Source organism: Callorhinus ursinus, unplaced genomic scaffold (assembly GCF_003265705.2).
Source record: "Callorhinus ursinus isolate GAN/ISIS: 27379988/994484 unplaced genomic scaffold, GSC_fseal_2.0 scaffold26, whole genome shotgun sequence".
NCBI lineage: Eukaryota > Metazoa > Chordata > Mammalia > Carnivora > Otariidae > Callorhinus > Callorhinus ursinus.
In genome coordinates, this window is record NW_027397088.1 from 12,348,250 (window position 1) to 12,364,254 (window position 16,005).

General features: G+C 44.5%; 1 protein-coding gene across 4 annotated transcripts in view; it reads right to left on the reverse strand.

Annotated features, from left to right (window-relative positions):
* Nucleotides 1-16,005, reverse strand: part of ADTRP (androgen dependent TFPI regulating protein) — a 60,692-nt gene that overhangs the window by 21,231 nt on the left and 23,456 nt on the right. The window contains exon 4 of one of the 4 annotated variants that reach the window (XR_012373821.1): nt 4,154-4,182. The exons of the other annotated variants lie outside the window; for them this stretch is intronic. The gene's annotated coding sequence lies outside the window, so the exon portion shown is untranslated. The remainder of the gene's footprint in view (nt 1-4,153; nt 4,183-16,005) is intronic. 4 annotated transcript variants of the gene reach the window in all.

Genomic DNA, 16,005 nt, shown 5'->3' on the forward strand with positions numbered 1-16,005 from the left:
CCCCGGGCAGCTGTGTCAGCACCTCATTTACCATAGTCGTTGGGGCTTAGAAATGTCACAGAGCCTGCGTCTCCGTGCTCCCGTGCCCAGCTTTGTTGCTGGGGCCCTGGGTGCTAGCCCTGGGTGGCCTGTGCTGTCAGTCACATCAGTGTTGTGCTCAAAGGCATCCCCAGGGGACCACAGCTTCTCACTTGACCTGAGCTAGCTAGGGGATAGTCAGGAGATCAAGACCCTCAGATGACAAGAAACGTGGCCAGTTTTTATGGGGCAGGGGTGGAATGAGAAGGAACGAATCTTAATAGGGCACTGCTGGCCTGAGAGGGTCTCCTGAGGCCCCAACAGGGCGGCAAGTGGGTGGCACAAAGCAGTGAGGCTTCTTACAGGCCCCAGGTACCCACATTTTAGTAGCAAAGCTTAGAGGAACAGCATTGCAGACAAACCATGGCTTTTATAGACTTTGTCCAAGATTGGTCCCGAACACACCAATGTTGCATGGTATGGTACCAATGTCCATGGGTTGCATGTACAAGTGGCAAGACATGTAGGTCAGTTGGCACATCCTGCACCTTTCTGTGGTCTGATTTTAGGCTACAGTTTCTGTGTCTCTCGCTCTAATAAAGGGGCATAGTGGTTAAGGGCACACACTTTCAAATCTGAGCTTGGACTTGTTGCTGAATCTGCTTGAACTTCAGCTTCCCCTGTTATCCAATGCGGGATAGTCCCCATGTCATGGAGAGTACAGCTCTGAGGACTGAGATTAGAGTATGGAAAGGCCCCTTAGTCCTCGGCCCCTGAGAGCTGCCAGTGAGCATTAGCTGTGATTGTCACGATTATCACTGGGATTATGTCCTTCATCTCCTCTGTGGACCTGGAGTGGGGTGAAGCAAGGTTCGAGGATGTCCACAGTGCCAGGTGCTCGGATGCGGGCAGCTAAGCAGCTGAAGCAGGGTCTCAGAGCCCCCGCGTGGCCGCCCCGTGGCTCCCTCCCCAGCCCACCGCTGCTGCCCACGCTCCCAGCCGCACTGCCTCAGAGCCCTGGCGACGCCCGGCGACGGACATCAGTGCCCTTTTCACCCAGAGGCCACCTCGGGAGGCGAGTGATGGGGCTGCCTGCCCAGCACGGTCACCTGCCTCTCCACCTTGCCTTCACTCTGCTACAACCGGGAAGATCCAGCTTCTACTAGAAGGCATTAACAGTCCCATTATCCTGGCCATTGATCTGATGGATTTTATTAACCCTGCCCATAGTCAGCAGCTTCAGATCTCTCCATTAATGATCATTGGGAACAGAATTCCTGTGGAATAATGTAGTGTGTTCACATTAGGAGCAAATGAGTTCAGGGTGATTAATGCTTTTACAACAAATAACTCAGGAATGCATGACTAGTCACCTCTTCTAGAAGCCTGCCCTTTGCAAGTGACATTCATTTGGATTTCCAAATGAGTTCTCCCTGATGACTTCTGGGAAGTTTACTTCAGTGATGTCATTAGTGACGGGCCATATACTGTGGCTTAATACCAGCTAAAAGGTCTTTAAAAGAACCACATTTTTTCGTCGGGGCTGGGGGTAGGAGGAAGACCACAGTCTGTGAACCTTCTAAACACCGGGCTAGTGTGAAGAGCCAAGCGTAACACATTAAACCTCTTGGTATTTCAAATGTGCTGGTATTTTACCTCATGTTCATATCAATTGTATAACTTTTGTCAAGCTGCACGTATTTTTTTTTTAAAAAAGGAAGAAAAATCAGTAAGAGAAAAATAAAATATGCTTTCTGCTTCCAAAAAATCTAATAATTAGGCTGGGATTGACACAAATTAGAATGCTGCCAAAAATTACTGAAAACAGTGACTCATTCTGTATTTCAATTAACAGTTTCTCAGTTTCCCTTATAAACAGTGAAGCTGACAAAAATTAATTATCTCAGAGGGGGTAAAATATTTCCTTCCAGAGTAAACAAAACATCACAGGCTGAAACAATAGTATGTGTGAACAGAGACGATGGAATCAAATTATCTTTCCTTGTCAATTAGCCATCATTTTGGGAGATTTTTCTTCAAATATCTCATTCCAGATGCATTGGTTAAAAGGACAGTGTTGCTCTTTTCCCATCCTTTTCTACTAAATCATGCCTTTTCCTCCTGTCCTTGGTGTAATGCCTACCTCCATCTGAATACCTTGGAGATGGAACTCTAAGCATGAAGAAGTGATTTAAGTATTAGTATAGTCGTGCACTTTCGATTCCCTGGTTGAAAAATAGCCTTGTGCATAAGCACTGAAATTTAGCAGCCCGCAGAGCATTCTTACAAGGTCACTTGAGGGGTGACGTGAACCATAATGAGCACTTATTTTTACTCGCCTCGTACTAGTAGGGACGTAGCTGTTAGAAACAGCCTCCCTGGTTTGAGGCTAAATGTACCAGGGGATGCATTTTCCTGATTCTTGTGAAAGAGGCAAGCCGTAATCCCTGAGATAACCCATGGAGCCAACAGGTTTTCATCACTGTCATGAAGCCTCCAAAGACTAAATCCATAAGCTTAGGATGGTCACATTCTTATCTCTAAGATCCTCTGGGGGCCAAGAGCACTTAATTTCCTCCAGTGAAAGAAATTCAGGAGCCTCTACATCTTAAAAATCAGATAATAACATTTAAAAATATGATCTCTGTCTCTTTCCTCGATTTCGTTTCCTTGTCAGACTAGCCCTTGTGTTGCTTTGAGTTGACCAAGAGAAACGATCCAGCATCGGCCTTCTTGGACTGATCATGGAGAGGTTTTTCTCCTTGAGATGCTGTTTCTCATAAGGACCTTACACAATATCGTCCACTTTGCGTTCGGGTCTCAAACTTCGTTTCCCTCCCTCTGTTCAGGCAGTGCTTACATTTGAGAATCAATTCCTTACATTGACGTTTTCCAAACTGAGGTCCTTTTCCCCAAGTCTCTAAGACAATATTTTCGGTTTGTTTATGGTACTAATGGATAGATATTTTAAAATAAAATTTTATTACACTGGCAAAATCTCATTTCTGAGGACATGAAGGGTAATTTTTACTTACTATACCTGGAATATAACACTTTATGTGTTAAAAAAAAAAAAAAGAAAGAAAGAAAGAAAGCCTTTACGAAATCTCTTCAGGTGCAAACACATGGCCAAAACATCAATTAAAACTTAAATGTAAATACAACAACATAAAAAGGAGGCAAAACAAACCTTAATAGAATGCTATTATACTCAGGCTTGTTAATACACTGCTGGATCGTGTTCCTTAAGCTTGAAAACTACATGTGGTAAAAACACACAGTAATAATTGTTTTGTAATTCCTAATAAGGCGATCTCTGATTTCGGTAACTACCATTCATTTGCCCGCTAAAACCTTGTATCTCATTCCTCACCACTGCCGTTTCTGCCTCTAAAACCCACAGGCTGGGACAATAGCGAAGGTCTTCCTGGGAATATTCTGTATCCAAAAGCAGAAACCATCTGTATTCTTTATGAACCCCTATGTTGTTACAGTTACATTTTTGCTTTAAGTCCATCTGATACTCGGAAATCCAGAAATGTAGACATGGGCTATATTGGTTATACATCTGGGGACAACTTTTTTCTTTTTCTATAAATTTTTCCACCTACACTACCTGCAGGAGTCTTTTCGGCCTCAAATACCAGAGTTTAGAAGACACAGTGATTGGATTTGTAAAAATTCCCTTTTCCACTTTCTCGAAACTCTAGTGCACAGGCTAGGCACCACTATAATTAAAGAGTCAATGTTTAAATGTCTGGGGAGGGGGATTGGGAAGATAAACCACCCACAGAAAGACCCACAGGCTTCCCTTTGATCTTTACAGTCTACCTAGGCAGGCTGACACAGCCCAGCTTGGTAAAAATTCAGAAAACGTTAAGTTAAAAACCAATAGTCTTATTTACCATGGAAGAATAGTACTGTTTGCAATTAACTCTGAAATACACCAAAAAGAAGATGAGCTGAGGGATGGGTAGATGCACAGATTCGAGATAAAGCAAATTCAGTTAACTATGAAGAGTAGGATCTAAGTGGCAGATAACACAGGTGGTCACTGTAACATTCTTTTGACTCTACTTGGTTTGAAAATTTTCGTAATAAAAGGTTGAGAGAAATGTGAATAGTCTTTACTGACCTGGAAAGGGAAGTAAACGCTCCATTGGGCTGAGGAAGGAAAGCAGGGTGTTACTTATGAACTCGTACATGAATTGAACCGGTGGTTAAAAGCTAACTTTCTGGACCTTCTAAAGAGGGTTTCTAAGTGATTTCTTCCTTCCTACACTGGGGTCCTTTGGGTTAATACGTAGTTTGGACAACATCTCAAGGCAGTATTCTTCTAATAGGAAGCTAGTCCTTCTCACAGCTCTTTGGGGCTGCACTTGACTCTCCAGGGCTTAGCTACATTCAGTTTTAGTTTTTATGCTGTCAAAGCATCCAGCCTGGTGAAGAAGTGGCCGTTTAGATTTGACCCAGTTAAGGGTGAGATAGAAGAAAGATCTGTGATCTTGGGACCCTACAATCCCGCTGTAATCAACTGACTCATTCCTTCATGTCTTATATCCAAACCTGATTCACTTTTCCCTTCCAATTCTTCCCACAGCTGCCCAGCCTTTTATTCTCCCCAGCATCACCTCCCTAGCTTTTTCCTGTCTTGTACATACTCAACATTGCAATTACACCAACCTTCTGAAAACAAGTTTCACGCTGCTACTCCTGCTCAGAAACTTTCGGTGGCTCCCTGTTGCCTCGGTCCACTGTCTGCTCTCTTTCCTAATCTCATCTCTCCCTCTGATTTTCCACAGTGTCTCAATGGGCTCCCCATCCTTTGACTCAAACCAGTCTCCTCCTCATCCTGGTGTTTCATTCTGTTCCCTTCCCTAGAATTCCTCCTTTTTCCATTTACTGAGCTCTTTAATTCTTCTCTCCCAACCAGCCACACACACACCTTTGAGATGCCTCACAGCCAAGAGCACACACGTTAACGTGAGAAGGTATAAAAGAAAATCAGTCACAAGGTATAAAACTGAAATGCAAATATGCCAACCAGAGGTTTGCCGGGCTGCTGTGATTGAGATTCAAACAGCAATAGGTTTCCGGACAGCCAAAGTAAAAAGAGAGAGATGGAATGAACAGTCCCCTTTTTTTTGTTTGTTTGTCTTTGTTTAGGGGAAATCAAGTTTTTCCACTAGTAGGTGGTGTCACCGAAGCACAACAGTTCAGAGATCTAGGTTCCATAAACTGATAAAATCTGAAGGCAAAATAATAAAACACAATCTCTAGAAGGGGACTCTGCCAGTAAGGAGGTAATATTGTATAATTATGTAGGCTTCCGATGATCAGAATAGTAAATGGACTCCAGAAATACCATTTTCCCCCGTTGGGTGTTTTTGCTCCCATTGAGTCAGACAACAGTCAGTATTTTAGTCTCTGTTTAGAGCCTGGAGTGGAGGTATTATACACTGTTGATGACACAGAGATCTAAGTGCTCAGAGGAATTCAGTCAGTGGTAACATTGACAGCCCCTTCCTGCAAACAAGAAGCCTCCCCAAAGAAACCACCCGCTTCTGGGAGCTGAGTGCCCAGCCCTTCCTGCAGCCTGTGGGGCCCACGTCACGTGCACCCCACGCCCACGTCACGTGCTGCCTTTGCACGAGATGCTCCTGCTCCTGTCCTTCTCACAGCTCTTTGGGGCTGCACTTGACTCTCCAGGGCTTAGCTACACTCAGTTTTAGTTTTTATGCTGTCAATTTAATTTTTATGCAGTCAATTTTTTTCTCCTCTTCTCACCAGATTATAAACTCTGAGGACAAAGCTCTCATCTCCTGCTTTTTCAGGACTCCTCCTCTGCTTAATAAACGCATTTTGCCCAATTTTCTGTATTTGAACTTATATATTACACAGCAGAATTAAGTCCTGAATACAGCCTGCAGAGCCCCTGACGATCGGGTCACCTTGCCCATTTTATTTCTTTGCCCTGCTGCTCCTACCTACAGCCTTGACCCCACTCTCACCCCCTAACTACTCCTCCCCCACTCACAGGTCCCTCCCTCACCACTGATACATCACACACTTGTCCCTCCCCTCTGTCGGCCTCCTCCACCTCCTCCACGCCTTACAGGGCTCGGTGTAGATAGTCCTGCCTCCAGGGAGCATTTGCAGCCATCCTGAAAGGGTCCAGTAGGTACCCTTCCCTGGTACAGTTGGCCCTCCCCGTGCTCATGCGCATCATAGCATCACATGATTGCATTCACCTGATACGGGCCAAACAGGATGGAACCAACTGGAGGCTCGGGGCTATCCCCATTTCATCTCCAGTTGCCCAACACAGTACTTGACCTACTCTGGTCACTTACTATTTCTGGCATTAATGAACGAATCAGTGAAACAAGGGAGTGGGGCAGAAGAGGAAGGGCCAGTATCCTGTCTACCCCGGGAGGACAGTCTGGCGTTCTGGTATGAGAAGACAGCTGCAGAGGCCGCATTCAACTGACACCGTTAGCCACGTGCCAGGCTGTGTCCATGGTCACAGGTCACATCAGTCCCTCTTCAGGCTGATCACCTATTGATGGTGCCCCAAAGGCTGAAAGTGGGTGTTGTGGGTCACAGGGAAACCAGTGAGCAATTTGACTACCGGGAACAAGCTCAGGGTGTCAACGTCATGGCAACTCCATTGGAGACCCAATTAAGGGGTGTCACCATCCAGGAGCCGGCAGCCCTGCAGGAAGTCAAAACCTACGTAACCAGCAGAGGCTGTGCTTTGTTCACCTTGGGATCTGCTGGCCACGACTCTCCACTTGGAGATCGGGCCAGGTGGAAACCCCCCAGGTTTTGTTCGTTATTTTCTCTGTATCTCCTCCTCTGTATCAGTGTGTAATCCACCCTTCCTCCCTGCTTCTGTGCCTGGCTTCAGATAGCACACATGGAGACTTGTTTTTAAGACATAGACAGATGGGCAGCTCTCTAGAAAGCTGCTCCAAGTTGGAGGGAGGAGACTGTTCTTTTCAAGAAAGAGAAAGTTTCAGAAGCACGAGAATCTGCTCTTGCTTTTAGAGCCACGCTGTCTCAGGGCACCACTGCCTCCCCTCAGATATCACATCACGGTGGCAATAAAGGACACAGTGTGTAGGCAGCTGGTCTCCCTAGGAGACAAGAGCAATGCAGGAAAGCACCCTGTGAGCACAGGCGCCAGGGCAGAGTTCCAAACTCCCCACATGACTGATCCCATGATGGACGGGTTTCCACAATTTCTCCTTCCTGACTCTGGCTCTCCCTTGCTGACCCATCAGGGTATTCCTAAAGGGACTCACCAGCTGTTCTGCAAGAGCCGCAGTTGCTGGCTGATGACTTTCCCGAGCACAAGCGGTTGGTTGTCTGTAGGTGGGCGAGGAAGGATGCATGAGCTCACTGAAGGGGGGTCTTACCCACAGAGGAGGCAGTGGCCAGGAGGGCATTGTAGGATGGTTAGCTGCATCCTTGGCTTCTACTCCGTAGATGCCAGGATATGCCTAGATACCACCCCCCCCTCTCCATTGTGACAATCAAAACTGTCTCCACATATTGCCAACTGTCCCCTGGTGAGCAAAATTAATCCCTGTTGAGAATGCCTGATTTAAGTAATTAGCAAAGGAAGAACATCTTACAGAGGTAGTTGTCAAAGAGCAGTTAGAAAGTCTCGAGGTGGGACACCTGGGTGCTTCAGTCGTTTAAGCCTCTGCCTTCAGCTCAGGTCATGATCCTAGGGTCCTGGGATTGAGCCCCACATTGGGCTCCCTGCTCAGCGGGGAGCCTGCTTCTCCCTCTCCCTCTGCCTCCCACTCTGCCTGCTTGTGCTCTCTACCTCTCTGTCAAATAAATAAATAAAATCTTAAAAAAAAAGAAAGTCTGGAGGTAAGGTAAAGAAGGAAAGAAGAATTTTTGATAAATATGGCCAATGTGTCAAGTGTTGAGAAGGTATCAAGGCATGGGTGCCCCCCCTCCCCAACCTGGTTTTAGAGACAAGAAGGCTGCAATGAGCAACCAGGAGCTTGTTTCTTGTGTTCCCAAATTGCTTGTTCTTCCTTCCAGGTTGACTCCCATATTCCTTGTCCAGTTCCCTGTACCTTTGGGTTTTAGCCTTTTATTCATGGTAATCTTGGGCTTGGTCCTCGGAGTCCCTGGGCACTGGGGAAGGGCTAACATGGGGATGTCTCTGTGGCTGCCACTGCCATCGGTTCCACAAACCCTAAGGCCGGGTAGAAATTAAAACAACTTTCTAAGTGCAAAATTTGGGAACCTACATTCAGGACAACTTGATGGCAGTATGCTTGCTCAGAGCCCCCTACACCCCTGGGAATGCAAGCCTGGGGCACTGAGACAATCCTCCCACAGCCAAGAAATTTGCTTCACTTCCTTATCATGGTTTTCTTAGGAAAAACAAAACAAAATTTCTCAAAAGGTCACAAAATTCCTTCTCACCACTGAATAGTAAAATGTGGCTTTTATGAGCTCCTAGATGTGTTTTGAGAGAGATGCCCAAAACACACAAGCTTTTATTACTAACTAGTTCATACTAGGAGAACTCTCTGGAATAACCCTCTGAAATAATCCTGCGCTTTTTGGTTTCCACACTCAGAAAAAAAAAAAAAAAACCACAAAGGTTTTTGTTTTGTTTTGTTTAGCCTTTAAATCTGAATTTTTACTGGTAAAATCTGTTCTTATTAAGGGAAGTGAAATGCTAAATGCTCCCTTGCCTTTATGAGGTTTTTTTTTTTTTTTTTTTTTTTTATTCTGCCCTCAACATAAGAAGACTCTTGATTACTATTGAGGTGTTCAAATGTTAGGTTCCATGGTGGTCACCAAAGAACTTGTTCTATTTCTATTCACTTTTCACATACATATACTAATGCACCCCAGTAGTAGCCTCTTTGCTCATCAGCAGAAACCCAGGGGTGGATCTTTTATCAACCAAGCAAGCCTGGCAATAAAGAGGCTAGGGAATTGACCTTTCACACATTTTCACAGAGATGGAAAGAGGCTGTTTTTTCAATGGATTCTCCTTGTTTTTTCTTCGACCTCCTCTCTTTCATCTGGTTAACTCCAACGTGGTCATGTCTTCATTCTTCTTAGTTTCAGCCTCTGCCAATCTTCTTCCCTGATTCAATGGCTATTTTGAACTCCCTTTGGCTACATGAATACTCAGTTACCTAATTAACATCTGTTGATGGTGGTAACGGAGGAAGATATAAGCCTGAAAAGCCTGCCAGAGAACATCCACCTCCCAGCCACAGTCCCCAACAGAAAAAAACAGTATTTTTCCTTTAATAAAAGATAGTAATTACCATGACTCTGTGCATCTCTTTGAACATACATCAGTCAGTAGTATATCATGTGTCAGATGGAACAACCAAAATCCGCATAGATATTTCAAGACATCAGTAATCCCTCTAGAATTCTCCTCGCTTAGAACTTTCTGAACAAAAGAACACCTCACAGTTTCAAAGCATTTAGTGTCAGCCACAGACTCTAAAGGCAGGCCTCCTAAAGCTTCCTCTCTGCCTCCAACACCCCCTTCACCCCAGCACATCCCACTCTGCCCCTGAGGAGGAATTGTGGGGCCAGTCAAGGGCACAAGGAAGCTACCAGAGTAAGAGGTGAAGAGTTCATTCATTCCTCCATGCAACAATCTTTAATAAGGGCCTACCTCATGCTAGGTGCTGCGAGAGGGGCTAGGATTAAGGGGTAAATATGGGTGCATGGGTGGCTCGGTTGGTTAAGCGTCTGACTCTTGATTTCAACTCAGGTCACAATCTCAAGGTGGTGAGATTCTCTCTCTCCCTCTCCCTATGCCTTTCCCTTCTCTTAAAAAAAAAAAAAAAAAAAAGTAAACATATGTGGTCCCTGCCCTTGTAGATCTTAGAGTCTAGTCAGCAAGATTTTCCATAAACAAGTAAAAAACCACATAGATACCAATCATATTATATGTTATGAAGGAAACAAACAGGAATCTGCACCAGGAGAAAAGTGGGCGGGGGGCGTACTTTAATTAGGGTAGACAGGGAAGGCCATCCTGAAGAGGTCATTTCTGAGCTGGGGCCTAAATGATAAGAGTGAGCCATGAAAGAGCAGAAGGACAACATTTCTGATAAAGGGGACAGAGCATGTGCAAAGGTCCTGGTGTAGGAAAGAGCTTCATAAGGGTGGCAGGCTCAGAGCAGAGGCCAGGTTCATCAGACATGGTAGGCCACAGGAGGGAGTTCGGGTATCATTCTAAGTGTAACAGAAAATCACTGAAGAGTATTAGGAGGGAATACTCAGTTTCAATCCATTCTGCTATTAGATGGAGAAGGTTGAGCATGGAAGCAGGAAGACCAGTTTGGAGGTGGTGAGTGCTTTAGATGAGAAGAGACTGTGGACACCAGGGTGTTGGCAGTGTGGAGCTAGAAAGTGAACAGATTTGCTAAACATTTTGGAGGCAGAATGGACAGGATTAGCTAATGGATTGGATGTGAGGGTGGTGGGATGGTGGGAGGGGGCAAGGTCAATGCTGGTTTCTGTCTTGACCAATTGGCAAGATGGTGGCTCCATTTTCTGAGAAAGAGGAGCCCTGGCCAGATTTGGCAGTGAGTATAACATGTCCACTTCAGGACCTGTTGACCTAAAGGTGTCTGGGACACACCTATAATGTCTGTAACAGGCGTGTAAGGTAGGCAGTTAGAGATGCGAGTCAGGAACTCAAAGGAGGGCTGGGCTGCAGACGGGGCACCGGGTTGTGTATGAATGTTCCTAGGGAGAGAGGCCTGGCAGAGAGGATGACCCCGGGGCAAACCTGGAAGCACACCATCATTTAGAGGGCAGGCAGAGGTCACAGCAGAGACCAAGGCAGGAAGAAACCTAGTCAGTGTGGTATCAACCGAGCCAAAAAAGTAGAGTTTCAAGAAGGAAGAAGTCTATTATGCCAAATGCTGCTGAGAAGTGAGTAAGCTGGGGGCAAAAGGAGGAGCCCCGGCTTTGGCCCTGTGGAGATAGTTGGTGACCAGAATAAGAGGAATGAGCAGAGTAAAGCATAGATGATACTTATTATGGGTCTGTTCCATTCAGAGAGGCTTCCCTGCTTCTTTTTCATGTGGCTTGTCGGCCCAGAAGGAAACTCCTAATTAGCCAACCCCACCATCACCCCCCAAAATCCTGGTAAGAATCAGGGCAGGGCTCAAGAAACTGAAGTTATAGCTTGAGATTTGTCTTTGCCTCGGGTGGCAGGGACAAGGGATGTCTTTCATCTTCCCCTAGAGTGGTCAGTTGGAAGACAGGAAGCCAGAGAATAGGTCTCAGAAAAGTGGCCAAGTAGCAGGCTGCCACCTTGCTTCAGCAAGGCCCTAAGCTAAGGGGACGAGACGGACCACTCTGACTTACGATAATAGAAGGGATTAGGAAACTGGGGGGTGGGGGTGGGGAAGAAGCAGCACCTATGTCGGCCAAGTCTTCATCTTGGGGCATTCACATCTAGCAGAGCCTCAGGGGAGAGCTGGGAGTTTGGTTTCTGGTTAAACCTCTCAGTGGGGCATATCCCAGTTTGCAAACAGGGCTTGCATTTCACCCCTCCCCTGGTGAGGTAGCCCAGGTGGTTCTGTAGATCTGCGCAGAACTCCCACATTGATGTTAACGGGAAAGCAAATCAAGCAATCCGGAGAACATAAAAACCCGACCCCGAACATTACTTATATAAAAACTAAACAGCATGCGCCAGAATATAAAGAAACACACACTTGTGCTTAATTGTCACATTGCCCAGCATAGAAGGCAGGCAATTTGGTCACCTCGAGTGATCACTTTATGATCAAGAGCCTTTCCTTAATTGCCAGAAATGTCTAAGGGCCTCCCCTCCAGGGACACCTGCCAGGATTAGAAAGGAGAACACTCCACCAAATTCATCTACAATCACAATTTAGTATTATTAAAGAGCAGCCTGCGGAATAAGCCTTGGGGACCGGGCTCTTGTCCCTGATAAAGGGATGAACAAAAATGGATTGCTGAATTGTTCATTCTTCTTCTTTGCTTAGGCACTTTGGAAACTTTGCTTTTATCCCTTCAAATGTATCCTGACCTTCCCATGTTGCCACTCCTTTCTCCGTGTCTGACTACATTATTAACTGGAGTAGTTCAATTAGGGGTTAGTTGCATAATTTAGAAATTTGTGACTTGGAGAGCAGTAGAAATGCTTGCGGGGCGTGGGGGGAGATAACTTAATCCTGCACAAAGGCCATAAAGCACACCTACATTCGTGGGACTCCATCCCACAGGGAGTCCTGTGCTCATGCTTTTCTCTATGCTTCGGAACAGCCCCTGACCATGGATTCAAATTCTTATCGGGGTAGTTTTATTTTTCCTCTTCAGCTTTTCTGCTCCTACTGATGCGGAAGTCATACACTCCATTTCCGTGTGGCTATTTTAGACATTATAACGTGCTTATTTAACTTGGTAGCGTATAATAGAAGTCATTCTCTCTAGCCCCACCCCCCGCAATCCAATGCAGCCTTAGAATGCCTTCATTCCAACCATCCTCCTCCCAATTTACATTCTATTTTCATCCAGCATTTTAACTCATTCTTTTTTTAAATCACCATAAGTTGAACAAATTGCTTGCCATTTGCTTTTGGTATCTCCGACCCCCCTTCTGAGATCATTTTCCTTCCTCCTGGAGCATTCCCGTTAGCCTTTCCCATTTACCGAGGGTCTGTCGGTGATAAAGTCTGTTTCCCCCCCGCATCTGAAAATGTCTTTATCTTGCCTCTGTTTCAGAAGATACTTTCAGGGAGTAAATAGGCTGGCAGGTTTTTTTCTTCAAGGCTTGAAGCTGTTACTTCACTGTCTCCCAGCTTCTCTGTTGCTAATGAGAAAGGAGCTATCAGTTTAACAGTAGTTACTATTTGGGAAATCCATCTTGTTAATCTGGCTGCTTCTGGTATCTTCATGTGTAAGGTGTCCACAGTCACACAGTGGCTAGATGTCTGCCCTTCATCCTGCGTGGGGATTTTTGCTATTTCTTGAATCTGAGGGTTAATTTTTCAAAAATTCTAGGAAATAATATGACTCTGTCATCAAGGATGCCCTCCTCCTTCGAATATTGTACCTCCCTCTCTTTGTTAGCTCCTCTTTGGTTTTATTTTAGCTTTGGGGACTTTCCATTACTTTCTTGTCAGAAGTCAGACATTTAAACATCTTTTCAAAAATATTTCATGCAACATTTTAGGTGTCTTATAATATTTGTTTCGGGCTACTGTTGCATTCTACAGCCAGAAACAGAAGTCACTCAAGACCTTGTTTCCTTTGGATGGATAACTTGCTCACATGAAGGGTGTGGGCATGATTCAGAAGAAAGTGGGGATTTTAGGGGCATGTATCAGTCAGGACCTCAGCAGGAACACAGAAGTCCATTGAGGGAGTGCAACGAGAAAGGTCTTAGAGGCACAGGGAACTGTTGGAAAGGGTAGGGCAGTAAGAGGGAAAATCCTGCGAGAAGGGGTGATTTAAGGGAGCTGGCCAACAGGCTGTGGCTACTGTCATAAGTCTCTGGGAGCTGCTACCCTTGATGCCAGATGCTTGTAGTGTGAAGTGTGTGATTCCTGGGTGCTTGTCCTCTGCAGCCACAGCTAACCTCGGGTCTGTTTTCCCCACACAGCCGTTTTCAGCTGCCGCTAGAGAATAATAGCTTCTTCTCTTGCACCACTTGTGAGAGTGCCCTTTATTGCCTGACTCTCACTGGGAACCACATGGAGAAAGGTAGTCTAGGAGCTGTGTGTAGTTCCGGGCTTTATACCCTTGCTACTCAGGGGAGGATGGAGAAGGAGTAATGGTGATTCCAAGGAGACGATGATTTGGCACTTGGGTCCTTATGTATCACTGAAAGCTTCATGTTGCACATATATTATTTTCTTTGTTCCTAATAACATCACTGAGAAGAACAGGAAACATATACCTATTTTTTATTTTTTAAGGAGAATCAGAGAAAAGGATGAAACAGAACAGAACAGTCTTTTTTTTTAAGATTTATTTATTTGAGAGAGAGAGAGAGAGAGAGCAAGTGTGTGCATGCAAGCACAGGGGGAAGGAGCAGAGGGAGAGGGAGAAAGAGTCTCAAGCAGATTCTGAATTGTGCACAGAGCCAGACGCAGGGCTCGATCTCATGACCCTGAGATCATGACCTGAGCCAAAACCAAGAGTCGGATGCTCAACCAACTGTGCTACCAGGTACCCCCTAAACACACTTATTTTAAGGAACCCAATACCCAGAGAGGTTTATCAACTTTCCCAGAATCACACAGTAAGACAATGGCAGAAATGGGACCAAAATTGAGGCTTTCTGGTGCTTAAAGGCAATTCTCTTCATGAAATCAAAATTTAACTTGTAGGAGACATCGGAGATCAATCATCTTTGCAACTTAGACACAGAGCGAAGAAATTTTGCTTCCATTCACCCTAATCTGACCTTTAAGGATCAAGCTCCAGCACCCTTTTTCCTAATAATTTATCCCTTTCAACTCTTCAGCCCAAGAAGCAACTTAACGGATGTGAAGATAGCAAATGCTTCACCAGACAGTCCATTTTCTAATGACCTGCACTTGAAGATGTCTCAGATTATCTGCGCCATGCTCCAGAAGTCACCACCTCAAAAAATCCCACGAACATTAAGTCCCATTCTCCCTGGAGAGGTAACTCATCCTCCAGTTGTCAAATATCATTTGACAAATATTTCTTAAGCACCTTTTGTGTAAGGCTTACAATTTCTGTGATCATCATAATATTTTAATACTACTAACTCTGACATTATCAGGTTAGCAAAGTATTTTAAAATATGTCAGTAAAAGTATGCATATTAATTAAAATGTTCCCACATATAAGCTTTATACTAACCTCCCAGGGCTGATGGGAGACAAAAGACTTTTATTGAATACTATTTGATAGGTTAAGTATTTTAGTATCTCTGCCAATCATTGCTATAAATGCATATTGAATAAAAATGAATAAAAGAATATTTATTGTCAAGCTTGAAATGGGTGAAAAAGGGAACTGTCACTGTATTATTGTCTGTTCGAGTCAGATGTCCTCAGACAATAGCGAAAAACAGCATTTTCAAGTAATGGCCACACCCTCTTGCCACTTACCAACATCATGTTTTCATTCTGTTTTTAAACATTCATAATTAGACGGCTGATTCTCTGAGCGGAGAGATGGGGTGCGGGCCAACATGCCTGTAGATTTTTGTGTTAAAGGAGGGTCTTTTTAATGGCATCCAGGGTGTTTTCAGCTATTTTAGTTGCTCAAGGACAGTAAGTATGTTCATGACAAGAAAGGCAGGACCAAATGTGCAAAAAGACACAAGTGAGAGAAGACACCGTCTCTCTCCAATCGTACAAAAAGTAGAGTGTCCATAGAGTACACAAACTCTTAGATAATTGGCAAAAAATGTATACTTTCACAATGGGAATATATGAAAAAATTTCACAGAAGCATGAATGAAAGCTTTAAGAAGTCCAAGTTCTACCCACATTTTGATAACTCTAGCTCCCCACACAAGTATGTGTCTTACAGCCCAGCCCTCACTCCCAGATTTAATCAAGGCAGTCTTACGTGGATTGAAATCAGTGGAATAAGAAGCTGCTGTTTTTTGATCTTCTCCATCATGACAAGTGAGAAAGGCATTTGTGATAAGTAAGAAAAACAATCTGATTAAAGGGAAAGTACATTCAACTAATCACAGAGCTGACCTCACAAGTCAGAGGTTGTAAAAGTCAGAGAGCCCCAAACTGCATCTGGTCGGCACATATATTGTTTACCTTAGCAGTGGCCCCAAAACTGTGAGCCAGTACTTTTAAATGTGAAGGTTTCACATTTTGTAAAATGCAGATTTCCAACTTGGGTCTGTTCTTTCTTTCTTTCTTTCTTTCTTTCTTTCTTTCTTTCTTTCTTTCTTTCTTTCTTTCTTTCTTTCTTTCTTTTTTTTTTTTTTTTTTT